This window comes from Salvelinus sp. IW2-2015, linkage group LG18 (assembly GCF_002910315.2).
Source record: "Salvelinus sp. IW2-2015 linkage group LG18, ASM291031v2, whole genome shotgun sequence".
Lineage (NCBI taxonomy): Eukaryota > Metazoa > Chordata > Actinopteri > Salmoniformes > Salmonidae > Salvelinus > Salvelinus sp. IW2-2015.
In genome coordinates, this window is record NC_036858.1 from 19,053,458 (window position 1) to 19,067,543 (window position 14,086).

Genomic DNA, 14,086 nt, shown 5'->3' on the forward strand with positions numbered 1-14,086 from the left:
AGATATTTATTGGAAAGGTGCATCAAGATCGCCGTGCACTTTCACCACCCTGTGAAGTTCATCCTAATAAACTGCAAGGTTTCCCGAGTCATAGTAGAAGGACCACGCACACCATATCACCGCGTGACTCCAAGTTTACTTTGATATGATGGTTATTATATCAATATNGTTTACTTTGATATGATGGTTATTATATCAATATTTGCGCATTAGAGTTTCTATCGGCATTTCTCACATGAATTTTACCAACACAAAATGATCCCACCGTGTTGAACAAAAAATTCTGTCGGCATTTAAAAAAWTKTACAGAAATKTCCTGTTTCCATCCCAGCTATCATGATGATTTTTTTTATATACGGTGTGACTTTACTCGCATAGAAACTGTGAATGGAAACGTGGTTCATGACGTTAATGAATCTGCACAAATCGTGTTTCACTAGGGCACTTGGAAACAATGGTAAAGCAAAGCCTTATCATTAGGCTGCATCAATTATTATCTGGGAGATTTTTTTCATAGTTGCACAGTGCTCCAAAAATAAACTCCTGGTCTCACAGCAAAATATTTTGTCACATTTAGCTAGTTTTCCATCCAACTGCCAACAGATTTTCATGCAAATATTCTAAAATCTGTATATATAAAATATGAATATTTAAAAATTCACAGAGAAAGTATGTTAATTTCCCTCCAGTGGTGTTTCCACCAAACTAACTTGTTACGGAGAAACATCAGTGCGTCATGACATAGTACACACAATGTAATTTCACTTTTCATGTACCGATTTAAAAATCAAAAGTTCAATGTGTTTCCATCACATTTCCAACTCTACCGATAGTTTTGTCACAGAMACTATAGCGTTAAATAGCAAATGTGCCTACTCCCGTCTTAGCACATGCGCTCTAGCCAACAGCTCGCAGATAGTGTAGGTAGCCTGTGCGGGTAGGCTATAGCTTCTTCGGGATAGCCCTCTTTTTTTCAATTTTCACCTAAATGACAAACCCAAATCTGCCTGTAGCTCAGGCCCTGAAGCAAGGATATGCATATTCTTGGTACCATTTGAAAGGAAATACCTTGAAGTTTGTGGAAATGTGAATTGAATGTAGGAGAATATAACACAATAGATCTAGTAGAAGAAAATACAAGAAAAAAAMAAMYAAAAAWTCCTACCACCATCTTTGCAATGCAACAGAAAGGACCCAGTTCCAGCCATCACTCAGGTAATTCCAATGTTGTCCACAAGATGGCAGCAGTGTATGTGCAAAGTTTCAGATGGATAACTTGAAGTATGAGCRAACTACATGACATTTAGTGTGAAGTCACCCAGGTACATTTGGGCAAATTGTGAATGAGACATTTGCAATCATATTACATTTTTCTGCAAGAATATCGTCAAATCTGTATACTTGGACTTTGATTTAGCTTTTCCAGTATTAGTAGCCATATTATAAGTTCCACATTTGCAAAACACCCAGTTTTCCTAACTTCATACCTCTGAATATTCTTATAATTTTTTCCCAAAAGGAAAAGGCATGCTGTTGTACAACGTTAGTAGCTACATTTTACGACAGATACAGGGTTTCCAGATACTTCCGTAAAGCCCTGCTCATTGGCTATCTAGCTAGCTTTGTTTGAAAGGCGTCGCTCTCTGACCAAATATGGTGTCCTATAGGATATACTACACCCCTAATKAAGTGAAGTCTGGTTACGTTCTAGGATCTCTGAGGAATACATACAAACATGATTTGACTGGTTGAAACAACGTTTAGGGTTAGATTTTCACAGATTCCTTTCTTTGCAAATTGAATGAGTGGAAATACAAAATCTATTGTGCATGCTATATGGACCTTTTTAGGATATGAAAAAGGATTTTATCTGACAAAACGACACTTATGTTTATCTCTGGGACCCTTTGGATGATAAATCAGAGCAAGATTTCAGAATGGAAGTACACATTTCACCATCAGAGGTGAATTACAAACCTATCGCGTTGAAAAAAGTTTTTTGTTGTTAGCAGCTCTCCTTAACAATAGCATGCCATTTTTTCCGCAGTAATAGCTACTGTAAATTGGACAGTGCAGTTATATAAAAAAATTTTAACTTTCAGCAACATAAGACACTTATATTGTACCGACATTTGTTGTTTCTTCTAAAATCTGCGCTGCATCCCTAAGAAGCTCTAGTCTACATGATGAGATTATGGATAAGAGAAAAAATATTTGTATTTGTCAAACGACAGTCAAGCATCAATCATCATGTGACCAGAATAAGACCCTTGATATTTATTGGAAAGGAGCATTAAGCTCATAGCTTGCAACACCCTGTGAAGTTCCTCATAATTTTACTTAATCTATAGACTTATAAATTGCATGGTTTTCCCGAGTCATAGTGGGAGGACCACACACCATATCACGTGACTCCAGTTTACTTAGATATGATGGTTATTAGGGGAGTATTGGTAAAATGGAACACTTAAGCTTTGTAATGGATATCTTCAATTGTGTACAATAACATACCCCAAAAATCTATGCCTGTGTGTTAGTGAAGTATGTGATGATAAAAAATGGGTTCAATTGTTATGAAGTCATCATTGTGGGCGTGGCATCCCATTTAATAACACATGTCTCTAGAGGGATAATGGTAAGTAAAATGACATAGGGTTCTGAGGAAAATAATTTAGGTTTATTTTTTTTTAAACTAAGGATATTCAATGTTTCATTGCAACATACAGTATTTTGTAATGGGATGTAATTGTAAAAAAAAATGACTCTAAATGGTTTGCTTACTACTTTCACCTTTTTAGAACATTGACATTTTGACTGTGTTCCAGTTGCCAATCGCCTACTGTCAAACTGGGACACCCTGTTACTGTTAAACTGGGACTCTCCTGTAGGCCATTTTAATGCAGATTTTTTTCTTCTTCTGGGGATTGTGAAATACATGTTTTCTTAACAGAAATCCATTTTACAAATAGGATCAAACCAACGTAGAAAATCATAGCTAGCTACAGTATATTCATAGGTATATGATGCAAAAACATTATAGTTTGCTGTATTCGACTCTGGTGACAATTAAACAGTCATTGAAATTGTTGAGGGGCGAGGTACACTAGAGTGTGGTGTTGAGAGTGTTGAGCTGATAGGCCTAGATGAAGTTTATTTTATTTTATTTATAGGCTAAACAATTACATATAGGCTACATCATATAATTATAATCAAGTATGATGATGATTATAATAATGGATCATTCTTAATGTTACACAAAAATACCTAAATGTTTTAATMAATTTCATTTGTAATTATAATTTAAGTTTATCATTAAAATATTGAAATKACTCATACTCTTTMATTTATCCTTCTTTTACAATAAAGAATTAAGTGTCCCACTTTGTCATTCAAGGTGTCCCAATTTACCAGTATCAACTGAAAAGGACAATTTGTGTTTGAAGAAGAGTCATTCATCCTGTGTTTAATTTCTCTTTCTTTTGTATAGTGTAGTAGAGTTCCAAAACTGTTCAGAATGGTATCATGATGGGAGTCAATGGGATGATTCTGTAATGTGTTCCGGAAAGCACATTTTCAGAAAGTGTCCCACTTTACCAATACTCACCCTACCAGTASTTGCGCATAAAATTATTTCCACCACCATTTCTCGCGCGATACATTTTACAGACACAAAAAGATCACACCATGTCGAATTAACAAATGATCTGTCGGCATTTATAAAATTGTACCAAAACTTCCTGTTTCCATATGTGGTTTATGTCGCACTTTAGAGCCATGCTCCCGAGGAGCTGATGTGCTGCCTCCAGGTGTTGTGAAATAGTTGAACTGGGATGCAGTATGTGTCGATCCCTCTTGAACCCTTTTTTTTCTGTGGCTCCTGGGTGCCTTGTCCTCAGGGCCMTTGCCTTGCAAGGGCAAGCGCAAAACAAAGACGCTTTGTGAGCCCGGTACATTTCACAACCACACAGCAAAACTAGCAGCTAGTCAGCTAGCAATGACTAGCTATACTAGCCATAAGAGAGAGAGCAAGAGAGAGTGATTGACAGAGAGAGAGATATACAGTGTATTCGGAAAGTATTCAGACTCCTTCCCTTTTTCCACATTTTTTTATGTTACAGCCTTGTTCTAAAATGGATTAAACTACAACAAAAAATGTAAATCTAATCAATCTACAAACAATACCCCATAACATATGACAAAGCAAAAATAKTTTTTTWGACATTTTTGCACATACAAAAATAAAATAATACAGAAATACCTTATTTACTTAAGTATTCAGACCCTGTGCTATGAGACTCAAAATTGAGCTCAGGTGCATCCTGTTTCCATTGATCGTCCTTGTTGATGTTTCTACAACTTAATTGGAGACCACCTGTGGAAAATTAAATTGATTGGACATGAAAAGGCACACACCTGTCTATACAAGGTCCTACAGTTGACAGTGCATGTCAGAGCAAAAACCAAGCCAGGAGGTCGAAGGAATTGTCCGTAGAGCCCGAAACATGATTGTGTCGAGGCACAGAACTGGAGAAGGGTAACACAAAATGTCTGCAGCATTGAAGGTCCCGAAGAACACAGTGGCCTCCATCATTCCTAAATGCAAGAAGTTTGGAACCACCAAGACTCTTCCTAGAGCTGGCCGCCTGGCCAAACTGAGCAATCGGGGGAGAAGGGCCTTGGTCAGGGAGGTGACCAAGAACCTGATGGTCACTCTGATAGAGCTCCAGAGTTCCTCTGTGGAGATGGGAGAACCTTCTCTGCGGTACTCCACCAATCAGACCTTTATGGTAGAGTGGCCAGACGGAAACCACTCCTCAGTAAAAGGCGCATGACAGCCCGCTATGAGTATGCCAAAAGGCACCTAAAGGACTCTGACCATAAGAAACAAGATTCTCTGGTCTGATGAAACGAAGATTTAACTCTTTGGCCTGAATGCCAATGTCATGTCTGGAGGAAACCAGGCACCATCCCTGCGGTGAAGCATGTGGTGGTGGCAGCATCATCTGTTGGATGTTTTTCAGCGGCAGGGACTGAGAGACTAGTCAGGATCGAGGAAAAGATAAAAAGAGCAAAGTACACAGAGATCCTTGATGAAATTGCTCCAGAGTCCTCAGAACCTCGGACTGGGGCAAAGGTTCCTTTCAACAGGACAATGACCCTAAGCACACAGCCAAGACGATGCAGGAGAGGCTTCGGGACAAGTCTTTGAATGTCCTTGAGTGCTCAGCCAGACCCGGACTTGAACCAGATCAAACATCTCTGGAGAGACCTGAAAATATCTTATAATTATTCCTAAGGCTTCCACTAGATGTCAACAGTCGTTAGAACCTTGTTTCAGGCTTCTACTTGAAGGGCTAGAGAATAAGAGTTGTTTGACTAAGGGTCTGGCAGAATGCCATGAGCTAAGTCAGGCGCGCGGCCGTGAGAGCAGGCCTTGTTCCTTTTCATTTCTAAAGACAAAGGAATTTTCGGTTGGAACATTATTGAAGATGTATGAAACATCCTAAAGATTGATTCTATACATTGTTTGACATGTTTCTACGAACTGTAATATAACTTTTTTGACTTTTCATCTGGACCTAGTGCTCGCGCGTCATGAATTTGGATTTTTGAACTAAACGCGCAAACAAAAAGGAGGTATTTGGACATAAATGATGGACTTTATCGAACAAAACAAACATTTATTGTGGAACTGGGACTCCTGGGAGTGCATTCCGATGAAGATCATCAAAGTAAGTGAATATTTATAAGCTATTTCTGACTTCTGTTGACTACACAACATGGCGGGTATCTGCTTGGTGGCTGAGCGCTGTACTCAGATTCCAATGGTGTGCTTTCGCTGTAAAAGTGGTTGCATTAAGGAGAAGTATATCTTTATTCCATGCATTACACTTGTATTTTCATCAATATTTATGATGAGTATTTCTGTAAATGATGTGGCTCTCTGCAAAATCACCGGATGTTTTTGGAGGCAAAACATTACTGAACATAACGCGCCAATGTAAACTGAGATCTTTGTATATAATATGAACTTTATCGAACAAAACATACATGTATTGTTACATGAAGTCCTATGAGTGCAATCTGATGAAGATCACCAAAGGTTAGTGATTAATTGTTATCTCAGTGCTAGCTTCCCTACACTGGCTTCCTGTTAAGGCAAGGGCTGATTTCAAGGTTTTACTGTTAACCTATAAAGCGTTCATGGGCTTGCTCCTACCTATCTTTCCGAGTTGGTCCTGCCGTACATACCTATACGTACGCTACGGTCACAAGACGCAGGCCTCCTAATTGTCCTAGAATTTCTAAGCAAACAGCGGGAGGCAGGGCTTTCTCCTATAGATCTCCATTTTTATGGAACGGTCTGCCTACCCATGTGAGAGACGCAGACTCGGTCTCAACCTTTAAGTCTTTACTGAAGACTTATCTCTTCAGTAGGTCATATGATTGAGTGTAGTCTGGCCCAGGAGTGTGAAGGTGAACGGAAAGGCTCTGGAGCAACGAACACGCCCTTGCTGTCTCTGCCTGGCCGGTTCCCCTCTCTCCACTGGATTCTCTGCCTCTAACCCTATTACAGGGGCTGAGTCACTGGCTTACTGGTGCTCTTTCATGCCGTCCCTGGGAGGGGTGCGTCACTTGAGTGGGTTGAGTTACTGACGTGATCTTCCTGTCTGGGTTGGCGCCCCCCGTGTTTGTGCTGTGGTGGAGATCTTTGTGACTATACTCGGCCTTGTCTCAGGATTGTAAGTTGGTGGTGAAGATATCCCTCTAGTGGTGTGGGGCTGTGCTTTGGCAAAGTGTGGGGTTATATCCTTCCTGTTGGCCCTGTCCGGGTTTTTTCTGATGGGGCCACAGTGTCTCCTGACCCCTCCTGTCTCAGCCTCCAGTTTTATGCTGCAGTAGTTTATGTGTCGGGGGCTAGGGTCAGTTGTTATACCTGAGTACTTCTCCTATCTTATCCAGTTCCTGTGTGAATTTAAGTATGCTCTCTCTAATTCTCTCGTTCTCTCTTTCTTTCTCTCTCGGAGACCTGAGCCCTAGGACCATACGTCACGGCAAACGGGCATGATGACTCCTTGCTGTCCCCAGTCCGCCTGGCCTGCTGCTATTCCAGTTTCAGCTGTTCTGCCTGCGGTTATGGAACCCCTACCTGTCCCAGACCTGCTGTTTTCAACTCTTAATGATCGGCTATGAAAAGCCAACTGATATTTATTCCTGATTATTATTTGACCATGCTTGTCATTTATGAACATTTTGAAAATCTTGGCTCTCTCTAATTCTTTCCTTCTCTCTTTCTTTCTCTCTCTCGGAGAACCTGAGCCCTAGGACCATATGTCACGGCAAACCGGCATGATGACTCCTTGCTGTCCCCAGTCCGCCTGGCCTTGCTGCTATCCAGTTTCAGCGTGTTCTGCCTGCGGTTATGGAACCCCTACCTGTCCCAGACCTGCTGTTTTCAACTCTTAATGATCGGCTATGAAAAGCCAACTGAGATTTATTCCTGATTATTATTGACCATGCTTGTCATTTATGAACATTTTGAAAATCTTGGCTCTCTCTAATTCTCTCTTTCTTTCTCTCTCTCGGAGGACCTGAGCCTAGACCATACGTCAGGACTACCGGGCATGATGACTCCCTTGCTGTCCCCAGTCCACCTGGCCTTGCTGCTATTCCAGTTTCAACTGTTCTGCCTGCGGTTATGGAACCCCACCTGTCCCAGACCTGCTATTTTCAACTCTTAATGATCGGCTATGAAAAGCCAACTGAAAATTATTCATGATTATATTTGACCTGCTTGTCACTTATGAATATTTTGAACATCTTGGCATAGTTCTGTTATAATCTCCACCCGGCACAGCCAGAAGAGGACTGGCCACCCCTCATAGCCTGGTTCCTCTCTAGGTTTCTCCTAGGTTTTGCCTTTCTAGGGAGTTTTTCCTAGCCACTGTGCTTCTACACCTGCATTGCTTGCTGTTTGGGGTTTTAGGCTGGGTTTCTGTACAGCACTTCGAGATATTAGCTGATGTACGAAGGGCTATATAAGAATAACTTGATTTGATCTCTATTTCTGCTTTTTGTGACTGGACAATGGCTGTGTTTTTGTGACTAGGCGCTGACCTAACATAATCAGATGGTGTGTTTTCGTCATAAAACCTTTTTGAAATTGGACACTGTGATGGGATTAACAACAAGTTTATCTTTAAAATGGTGTATAGTATGTTTGAGGAATTTTAATAATGAGATTTCTGTTGTTTGAATTTGGCGCCCTGCACTTTCACTGGCTGTTGTCAAATCGATCCCGTTAACGGGATTTTAGCCGTAAGAAGTTAACTTTCAGTACACTTTCAATTTCACCATATATCACTCTGATCATGGCAATAAAACCAGAGCTGAAACCAAACACCTCAAAAGTGTTCAACTCGGTCAAATGCCTTTTCCAGATCAATCGAAATTAGACCAGTATCCAACCTAATAGCCCTAGAGACGTCCAAAAAAAACTGAATCAGAGAAATGTTTTCCCCTATCTACCTGCCTGGAACACRGTAGGAATGGTCCATATGAATGATTTGCCCCATCACCTCCCTCAGCCTGTTGGACAAAGCCTTGCACAATAAAGTCACCGGCCTGCAGTTCTTCACCTCCCTAGGGTCACCCTTTTTCGGAAGTAAGGTGAGGACAGCCCTCCTGCAGCTTATCGGTAGTAACCCTCCGGTCAAAGTATTGTTAACTACTGCTAGCCAATCCTCTCCCCCAAAAAGTAAACGGGAAACCCATCAATGCCTGGTGCCCTTCCATTTTCCATGCCTTTTAATGCAGTGTATAGCTCCTGCAAAGACAATGGTTGCTCTAGCTCAACCTGAACTTCTGCAGCCCATCAAGGAACTGCTGTGTCACTGTTTTATCCTCTGTGTACTCACACAGAGGATAAGCTCTGTGTGTACTCACACAGAGCTCAGCATAGAACTCTACTGCCCTCTTTCTAATTTCACTAGGGCTAGTGAGCTCTTGTCCGACAGCTGATTTGAGGCAATGAATAATTCTTCTTTGTACATTCTTTTTCTCTAACCCAAAGAAAATGTTGGATGAGGCATCCATTTCAGAGATTCCCTGAAACGTACTTCTCACCAATGCCCCCTGTGCTTTGATACCCAGCAGGTCTGCCAATGTTGCTTTTTTCCCACTTGGGRCCTGAGTATGGCCTCAATCTGAATCCGGATTTCCCCTATTTCCCACCACTGTTGACGGGATACAAAACTGGCTTATTGAGACCGCCCCCTCTCCCAGAAAAAAACTAAAACATTTCTGGAAGTGAGCATCACTCAATAAAGTTGTATTAATATGCCAGTATGCGCTTTTGGGTTTTACAGCGTTAATGAAACTGTTATGAAACAATGATCAGAAAATCCCACTGGGGTTATCACACTTGATTTACAGACCTGTGGTTTTATTGTTTTGAGCAGCAATCTATGTAACCTAGCCAGAGAATATGGTGTTCTCTCTCTCACATGGGCCCATGTGTACTGTCTCGTGCCTCCATGTTGGCTCTGCCAAATATCACACAGTTCATGTGTTAAAATAAGTCATTTTTAAAAAGTCCTTGAGGCTATATGAGGTTCTTTGTGGTTTCTATCTAAACCACGGACAAGGTACATTTGTTAGACAACATAGTGATGTTTTTCTAACCTCGCTCTAACTTTAATAACCTCCCTCAACTACCTCTTCAACTTCATATGACAAAGGCAAAAAACGTTTTGAGAACAGGAAGCCAACCCCCACTTTTTGCTTGGTATGAACACCCCCCCCCCCCCCCCCCACACACACACACACACACTCCTGTTGCCACATAATTACATTTTCAATATTACTTTGTGTGTCTTGCATAAAACTTATGTCACTTCCTTTTTCCTTCATTAACTCATTCACCACGGCTCTTTTTTAACATCTCTTGCCCCATTTACGTTTAAAAAAGAAATCTTAGAAATTGGATTCCTCCCTGCCAGTTGCAATGTGGCTATCAGAAGTTAATAGTTGTATCCCACTGGAGAAAATTACTTACCGCTTGAGGAATAAGTTAAAGACATTTTACAGAATTTGGCAACCTTTTATTGACTATATGGAGAATCTCCCCCCACATCACATTGAATGAATCTCTATATTATCCTTATATAAGGTTTCACACGTTATGTATAATATGTAGCCTACGGCAGGTGACCATATGATCCAATGTCTCATTATAATTTTTTTTTATTGTATGTTTGTATATATAATTATAATTTGTTTTATTTTTTCTTTCTTTATTACGCTCGTCTGTTACTGTCACTTTGTCCTATTGTTGTCTAATATCTTTTCACTTTTGTCTTGAATGTTGTTAATTGGAAAATGCAAAAAATTAAATATTAAAAAAATAATAATAATCTTAAAACTGCTCAAGGCTGAAAAAAAAAATACAGAAGAAGAGACAGAAAACACATCTCTTTACAGATTTAAGGCTGTGAATGAACTCTTTCATTTCCCTTAAATCACTTGTCACTCTTGTGACAACTTTCTTGAGTCAAGTAATTTCAGGACTTGTCAAACCTCCCCCYGTAAATTMTTTTTGATTCAATAAACAATTCAYTTTCAGGGAAAAAATCTGTTACATTATAATCCTGCATATAGTTCTTCCCTTTTGTCAATTTCAGAAATTGACGTACCTTCTCAATCCCATACCTCCCTTCCACCCCATTTCTCTCGCTGTTTTGTTGTGATGCGTCAGATGACTCTCTCTATCCTCCCCAGAGGAAAACTCCACCTCCCCAGAGGAAAACTCCACCATCACTATAACCTGATTATCCTCAACTGATTTATCAATTTCTACTTTCCTCTTAGAATTAGAAYCTTCATCACCCCTTAAATTCATCCCCTTAATCCTCGGTACTTTTAAAACAGCTGCTTCATTTTCCATTGTTTCAATCTCCTCTTGAACTCCAAATTCATTTTCYAGCACCGACTCAGCGACCCCATTCGCAGTCTCACTGRCTGTTTCCCCTCCCTCTTTGTTCTGATCTACCACAATTGCCCCCGTAGCCACACTGCTTTCCTTTCCTACTTTTCCAACCATATCTGCCCATCTTCTTCCTTCCCCTGAACCCTTAGCATGTTCATCCCTTCGCGGTGGTGCATTAACTGCACCAGCGCTAGAGATAATACAGGGCTCTGCACGCTCGTTCTTGGGACAATGACGTACCAAATGCCCCTCTCTTCCGCAGCCAAAGCATTTAATTGATTCAGTAGAAGCGTTGAACACATAATCAAATCCGTCAATCTTAAAACTGAACGCTAAATTCAGTTTGTCAGTATCCTTCTTTAAAATCATATGCACATGTTTTAGCAAAGAAAAAGCATTTTTATTGTAGATACAAGTTGACTATGACGAGATAACTCTCGCTCCAACACTTCATCTCTAACAAATGGTGGCACGTTAGACTTTCTAACTKTCTTCTACGGATTAATTAGAGGAAATACCGACGTCTGTGTATCCCGCAATGCAACACCACTCTCAACTATCGTATTCACCTTTTCAATGGAATCTAAGAATATCACTACAGTGCTATTCATACTTGAGGCTGATTTTATGATATCATCCACAATGATAGTGTCAACTGCTAAGCTACATTCTTCCAACTAACACCCCGCCGCGGCAGGAATCTTACTTTCAAACCCCAAACCTCCGCGAGTGGCCATTGCTACCAGCCCCATCCGCTGGTTGCACCCTCGAGAAAAACAACCTCAACGTTCACAATCCCCTATACGTGCTTAGAGTGAGACAAGATAACATTAAAACAACTAATTTAATCAATATGTATACACACACACACACACACTGAAAACACCGAAACCCAATAGAGTGAAAAAAATTCACAATCGCTCCTGCTTCCCGACTCACTCCAGCATGCACTCCGACGAGAGAGAGAGAGGACATCACAAGCTATTATGGTAAACAGACATTAGAAGAGGGGGAGAGGGGAAGACGGATAGATAAAAGGAAAGTCCATAGGCATGAGGTACTGTAGATACACCAGTGCGCATATTTTCATCAACTACGTCAACTTCGGAGTAGGGAATTTTGTGTATATAGTGTYGTTTTTTTCCTACAAGACACGTACACACATTTCACAGCACTATAATGGCTGCCTCCCAGAAAAGTGAAAGAAAGGCGTTTCTGTGTGTTCGAACAAACCAAGACCAAGTGGAACAACTCATAAATGTAAAAATGTGACAATCACATTCTATGCATCATTCGCATAAACAAACTGCCTGTGAGAGAACAGTATTTTAGATATCGAGCACATGATCAATATCACCAAAAATATGTTTACACGATATCATCTCCAAGTGTGACCAGGCAAATTATTTTCATAATTGACATTAACAAACTGCCTGGGAGTGAATAGTAGCTTAGATACAGCATAGAGCACATAATAATCAATATCACCAACAATATGTTTCAGTGATATCATCTCAATGCATGACTTGATGTTTGAGAGGCCTCAATGTTACTTTTACATCCCGGGTCAAGCCAAAGTCAACACAGACACCTAAGTTACTGTGAGAGTTTTACTGTTTTACCGTTAACTGTAGACACATACTGGAAGTGTTGACAGTGCAACGCTGACAAATTCTCTGCTGTGTGTATGGGCGTGCATGTGTGTGTGTACGGCGCACACCACACGTGTGTGTGTGTGTGTGTGTGTGTGTACTGAACCCCCCCCCCCCCAATTGTATCAAGGCTTAAAAATTATTCTTTAGCCTGTTTCCTACCATTCATCTACACTGATTGAAGTGGATTTAACAAGTGACATCAATAAGGGATGTTAGCTTTCATCTGGATTCACCTGGTCAGTCTGTCTTGGAAAGAGCAAGTGTCCTTAATGTCTTGTATACTCAGTGTATGCTTGAATGATTAAAAATTAAAAAATGCATAGAACCTATTAAATCCTGCGACTCTGCAGGCATAATGTACACTACATGCCCAAAAGTATGTGGACACCTGCTCGTTGAACATCTCATTCCATAATCATGGGCATTAATATGGAGTTGGTCTCCTCTTTGCTGCTATAACAGCCTCCACTCTTCTGGGGAAAGCTTTCCACTAGATGTTGGAACATTGCTGAAGGGATTTGCTTCCATTCAGCCACTAGCAACAGTGAGGTTGGGCACTGATGTTGGGCAATTATGCCTTGCTCGCAGTCGGCGTTCCAATTCATCCCAAAGGTGTTCGATGGGTTTGAGGTCAGGGCTCTGTGCAGGCCAGTCAAGTTCTTGCACACTGATCTCAACAAACCATCTCTGTATGGACCTCGCTTTGTGAATGGGGGCATTGTCATGCTGAAACAGAAAAGGGCCTTCCCCAAACTGTTGCCACAAAGTTGGAACCACAGAATCATCTAGAATGTCATTGTATGCTGTAGCATTAAGATTTCCCTTCACTGGAACTAAGAGGCCTAGCCCGAACCATGAAAAACAGCCCCAGACCATTATTCCTCCTCCACCAAACTTTACAGTTGGCACTATGCATTGGGGCAGGCAGCGTTCTCTTGGCATCTGCCAAACCCAGATTCGTCCATCGGACYGCCAGATGGTGAAGCGTGATTCATCACTCCAGAGAACGCGTTTCCACTGCYCCAGAGTCCAATGGCGGCGAGCTTTACACCACTCCAACCTACGTTTGGCATTGCACAACGTGATCTTAGGCTTGTGTGCGCCTGCTCGGCCATTAAAATGCAAATCAATTTATAACATTTCTGACATGCGTTTTTCTGGATTTTTTGGTTGTTATTCTGTCTCTCACTGTTCAAATAAACCTACCATTAAAATTATAGACTGATMATTTCTTTGTCAGTGGGCAAACGTACAAAATCAGCAGGGGATCAAATACTTTCCCCCCTCACTGTATACAGTGCATTGTTCGATATATAGACCATTCATTTTCTGTCATTGTCAGTGTGGTATTTTTGCTGACAGGAAGGATGTGTTTCAAAAACAATTAGTGCAGGACCTCTCCTTGACATTGTCTCTTAATTAGGTTTTTTTCCCAACCCAAGTG